At 49.7% G+C, this 5,457-nt stretch overlaps 1 long non-coding RNA gene across 1 annotated transcript; it reads right to left on the bottom strand.

Annotated features, from left to right (window-relative positions):
• Positions 1-643: 643 nt before the first annotated feature.
• On the bottom strand, positions 644-2,256 carry LOC135412498 (uncharacterized). Its single transcript, XR_010429694.1, has 2 exons — positions 1,599-2,256; positions 644-809 (listed from the first exon to the last, which is right to left on the bottom strand). It is a non-coding gene; the product is annotated as an uncharacterized LOC135412498 (long non-coding RNA).
• Positions 2,257-5,457: the final 3,201 nt, after the last annotated feature.

Raw genomic sequence — 5,457 nt, 5'->3', positions numbered from 1 at the left:
CTTTGGGGCTCTGCGCTGGTGCAGCTCAGTCTCCTGCTACCTGTATGCTGGGTATCTGTGCTCTGCTTGCAGGGAGGGGTGGCAGCTGTTCTTCTGGGGCAGCGGGCAGGAAGGCAACTTCTTTGAGGGTTGGCACTGGGTGTCTGGGGTCCCTGGTGGCACCAAGGAGGGTTTCTGTCATGGGCAGAAACACCCTTGATGTGAGGGGGAGAGGAAAGCAAGTTCCTACAAGGACTGCAGTACTTGCACCCCTAATGCCCATGGATAACCACATCACATCTCCCTGTCACCTCTGTGTGCCTGGGCATGGCCAGATCTTACCCTACATTCCCCCATGCTGGCAGGCTCATACCTCTCAGACAAGCCCTGATCCTCAGAATGGATCTGGGCAGGGACTAGTTAGAAAATATTTCCACTCTTGCATCTCAAGTTTCCTCTGTTTGCAGAACAAACAGATGAAAAGCTGGGTTGCAACCCCCCTTGCAGGCAGCTGTGATTGAATGCCTAAGAAGGGGAGGGGAGGGAGAGGAGGAGCAGAAAAGAAATGATTGAATGAAAAAACCCCTAAAGTAAAATAAGAATCAGTGTGAAGCAAGAGAAGATATTGTAAATCAAATCCTGCAAAAGGAGGCAGAGTGCAAACGCTTTAGCCAGGTCTAAGCCACCACCAGTTATTTATTCAGATATTATTGGTGAGGAGAGACACTCACATCTGATATATATCTCCCAGTCCTGGAGAAATATGAAAAGGCAGCTGGCTCTCCTCCTATCAGAACCACTCCAGATGTTTTCAGCTGGTGTTAGACGTGCTGCTTGGCATGACAAAGCAAAGGGGAAAAAAAGCAGAGAGAAAGAAGGGAAAAGAAATGTCATCATCTTTTTTTTTTTTTTTAAACACAAAAGGAAAAAGAAATCATGGCTTCCCATATTAAATGTTTCCCCTGGCAGCTCGTGGTATAGTTGTCATTAATAGCTGAAACAGCAAGGGAGATAGCAGAGCACAAGGCTCCTATTTACCATTGTTAATCAAGCACTAATTGGTAGTTTAGACATTCTAAAATTATTGTGGGGAACATTTCAAAAGTGTCAAGAGCCCAAGATCCATTCTCAGGAGTGTCTCCCAAAACTGATTTCCATGTCTGAGTCATTTAGATGCTTTTGAAAATTTTTACCTGAACAGTCACAGCTGAGACTGGAGCATAAATTTTGGTGCCGGGAGCTGCAGCACGGAGTAGTGGCTGTGCCCCAAAGATTTTGATGAACGTGTAGGTGCAGGAGGAGGCTCTCTCACCATGTTTGATATCTGAGGGGTTAAGTTATGCAGGGATTAAGGGTGGCACCTATATTGCTTTATTAGGTGGCTCTGGAAACAACCCGGGCTTCTGTGAGTCTACAGAAGCTAGCTGTGAGCATGCTGCCCCACCAGCCCTTGCAGCAAGCCTCTCCTGTGGTGCTTCCTGATGCCTGCTGGCACCTCCAGCCTCCTGCCGGGCTTTAGACATTCATTTTGTGCTCTGGTGATTAACCATCTCTGCTGTGAGCCCATGGGAACTTGCAGTGGATGAGCAGGGAAGGTGTTGAGTGAGGTAGTGCCTTACCTGTGGAGATTTGCTTGTCTGTGGGAAAGGAGGCTGGGAGCTGTTGCAAGACGGTGCTTTCTGCCTTTGTCATGAGAAAGAAGGAGTAAGCTGTGAATGGAGCATCGAAGATAAACACAAGCACTATTGAGGAGAGGCAAACAAGGAGCTGGGATGCAGCCGGAGACAGTTACCATAGTTACTCCCCATTCCTGCAAGGAGGGAGGCTCAGGCAGCTGCCCACTGCTTTGGCACACAGAGCAGAGGTATGTTCCAGAGTCCAGGGGTGCTTCTGGCAGTGGGAGTCAGCTGGGGGGGACATCAGTCTGCTTGTCCTGGGCTTAACCCCTTACTTGTTCTGACCTGGCAAGGAAAATTTCTCTGCTACCCTAAAGCTAGCAGCTTGAGGGTGGTGGGGTGCAGTCAGGCATGCAGGACCAGGGCAGGGGTTTGCTAAAGCATAAGCAAAGCTGCAAGAGTGCAAAGAGCATCCAGAGATTGGTTGCAGACTTAGCTGGGCTGTTTATGGTGTAGATATGGGCCTGGGAGGCTGAGGGGAAAAGAGGGCCCTGGTTTGGGATCAGGTCAGGATTTGCAAGATAATAGACATGTCCTAGTCCAGTTGGGGAATTGAGCTTAGATCTCTTTAGGCCCACTGGAAGAGATGCATGGAGGATGACTATGTAGATTGATGATTGAGATGCATGGAGATGATTATGCAGCCCCAATTCAGGCTATGCTTTGGAAAATCAGTGGAATGACACAGAGCACACTTTACCTGCAATTAGTATGAGCCTGAGCCCCTAAAAAGCCAGTTAGAAACTTGAACCATGCTATTGGATGGCTATAGAGAAAGAGCAGTAATTTTTCCCCATCAAGAAATGGCCTTCAGATCACATCAGCCGATGTGCAGTGACACCTCCTTGGCCCCTGGCTGGCTTTTCCTCTTAGAAAGAGTAAGCAGAGAGACATGTATGTGCAAGCGAGTGATAAGCAGCCACAAGGCCCTGGAAGGTTCCTGTTCAGCTCCAGTCTACCGATGGCCATCCACAGCGAGTCAGCTTGGGACTTGTCTCCTGATGAGCAGCCCCGGCATCAGCCAGACCCACTTGTACTGGCTATCAGCAGTACCACTGCTGCTTCCCTTGGGTGCAGGGCTCACCTCAGAGTGGGATGTGTGGAGTGCCTTGGTGCAACAGGGCTGTGTTCAGCTCAAAGCCAGAAAGTCTGCATGTACAGAGGTCCAATGCAGAGGTGGCAAGAGAAGTTGTCGGCTGGGGATGGTGCTAGGCTGACCTGTCCTTTGGGAAGAGGTCAGCATGTCACACGGGCTCCCAAGGCTCAGCACCTTCTGGAGGATGTAGCTGAGAGCTGGGTATCGGCTGGCTGGGACCGTAACCATGGCAGCAGCAGCTTCTGCATAGCAACATGGCTTGGGGACACAAAAAAAAAAAAGGAAAAAAGGGAAATAAAAGGGAAAAAAAAAGAGAAAGAAAAAAAAAGAAAACCAATTACATTCTAATAATTATATAAGCTTGATGGCAGATCAGGTTTGCTGAATGCCTTTCACCTAGGCAGGGCCCACCCCTGGGCACCAGGTGAAGATGTGATTTCTAGAGGAAGCCAAGCATGTGCTCTGGGAAATCACATTGAGAGTGTTCGGCTGGAGCTGGGGAAGGGGGTCCACCTGCTTCTGTGCTCCTGAAAGCTCTCATTACACTAACAGGGAGCATGGTGGGGGAGAGCCATGGGTGCTGGCACCCTTGCTGTGCACTTAATAAAGTGCCTGAAACTCCTGTACGTATTTTTATTAAAAAAGTGTCAGTGCCTCAGCAGAAGGTGGGAAGGAATGACTAAATTGCTGTTAAGCGACATGTTCAGACATGAAATCAAGTGGAGCACTACATTTTTAAATTAGTTTTTGACAGTCCTTTCCCCAGCATCTCATCAGGCTGCAGCTCCTGGGAAGATGTGTCCTCTCCCTCTCCTCTCCCCATGGCAGCCCCCTCGGCTGGTATCTGCAGTGCCAGTTTCTCCTGTTGTGGAGATGGGATGACCACTCTGCCTGATAGACCTTATGCTCCTGGAGGCTTAAGGTACCTGGTGAGAGCCAAGAAAAGCACATTGGGTACATCAACACATGTGGAGGTTCCTCTGGGCTTCACCTGCTCATGTGGGTTCACAGGCTGCTGTGTGAGTGGCCTTCACACCATCATGCAGCTCATGCCAGGGTGATGGGCTCTCTCTGGGACTGTCTTTCCTGGGGGCTCGCTCTGGTGACCATGACAGACTCCTGCTTGACCTGAGTGAGTGGCTCAGTTATGATCCCAAGTTTCATGGCTCTCCATATGTGGCTGTTCCCACTGCCAAGTTCAACTCTTGGTTCATGCTTACAGTCCAGACTCACACCCAGCTGCCCATCCCCTGTCCCATTCACATTTAGCTATGTCCCTGCTCTCCTGTACGGCAGCAGAGGCTCCGATGAGGGATAAGGTGTTGCTGGGTGGGGATATAGGTGTGTGAGGCTCTCAGTGGTGCTGTAAGTAGAGTGAACTGTATATGTGGAGAGGCAGACTTGTTCATGTTGCTCAGCACTGCAGGACATGCCTCTACCACCCACCCTCCAGCACAGGAGTGAGGGATTCAGCCCAAAATCCGTGATCTCAGTTTGCTTCAGCTTGTCTGGGATTTTCATGTGGGGGGTTTAGTGCGCAAAAAATGGCTTTGCAAGTCAAGAGTCAGGGTTAGGAGCCTAGATAGCTAAAGACTATCCTAGAGAAGACAGCAGTGATAGAACAAGGAAGGGTGGAGGAATGAAGGAAAGTTCAGAGAGAAGCTGTGAACCTGTGCAGAGCACTGGATGTCTTCAGGGTAACTCTGTGCCTCCCTTCCCAGCCCGGACGCTGCAGGGACTCTGCCGATGTCTGTGAAGGGCAGAAGCTGTGAGCGCGGGGCTGTGTCACTCTAACGTATGCATGCAAGGTAATGTGCTGGTGGATACCAAGGAACAGCTGATGCAAATTCAGGGATATGCATGTACATGCCCAGCTGGGAGCCAACATGCACATCCCTGGCTCTGGTATATCAGCATATGCATGGCTACAGTACCTCTCCTGCAGTGAGACAATGAGGCAAGGGGCTCAAACAAGCTTCGTGGCACACAAACCTTCATCCTTCAAGACAGACCAAGCAGTCTTTGAGCTTAAACTTCCTGAAAACATCATGAGATTTTCTCAGAGCTCTTGGGCTGCATTTCTCGGTGCAGAGAGCTCATATATAAAACTTAAAACACCCATCTGCAGTGCCTCCCTTGAAAGCTTCTTGGGTCAGAGGTGTGAAGACAGTCCAGGAAGGGAAGGGAGGGGGCAGGCTGTCATCTCCGATGAGGAGAGTGCTGTGAAGAAAGGAAGAGTTTCCTGTCTGATGCCCACTTGTTTCTCCATCGCTTCTGTTATGGACTATTAAAAATTAACTGAATCATGTTCATCATTAACATGCGTGGTCTTTGTTCTCCAGGCTCCTAGTACCCATTTGTAGGGCTTTTGTTATGTATTTTTCAGCACTTTGTCTCTTTAATTGCTCGCTTCTCTCTGATGTGCTGGGCTGTGGTTTGCAAGTCAGTTGGAGGGAACAGAGGGGCATTTTTGTTGCTCCAGACTGGATGTCAGTGAAAGGAAAGGCTCAGCAAGTCCCAGCCATAGCAGTTAAAGCAACCCCTTCAGTCTCTGGTGCCTGTGCACCAGATGCTCCTTGCCTACTGGTGGGCAGACAGCTCTGGAGTCTTTAATCCATTGTGGAGGAGAGGGAGGGAGGCTTTTCTGAAGCTTAGGTTGCCTTTGCTCCTTTTCACCTCTTTCCTCCCACACACAGTCCTGCTGCT

The sequence above is a fragment of the Pseudopipra pipra genome, chromosome 3, assembly GCF_036250125.1.
Source record: "Pseudopipra pipra isolate bDixPip1 chromosome 3, bDixPip1.hap1, whole genome shotgun sequence".
In the NCBI taxonomy this organism is placed as follows: domain Eukaryota; kingdom Metazoa; phylum Chordata; class Aves; order Passeriformes; family Pipridae; genus Pseudopipra; species Pseudopipra pipra.
Note: the sequence above shows the minus strand (reverse complement) of the source record. Positions and strands in the feature narration are given on the sequence as shown.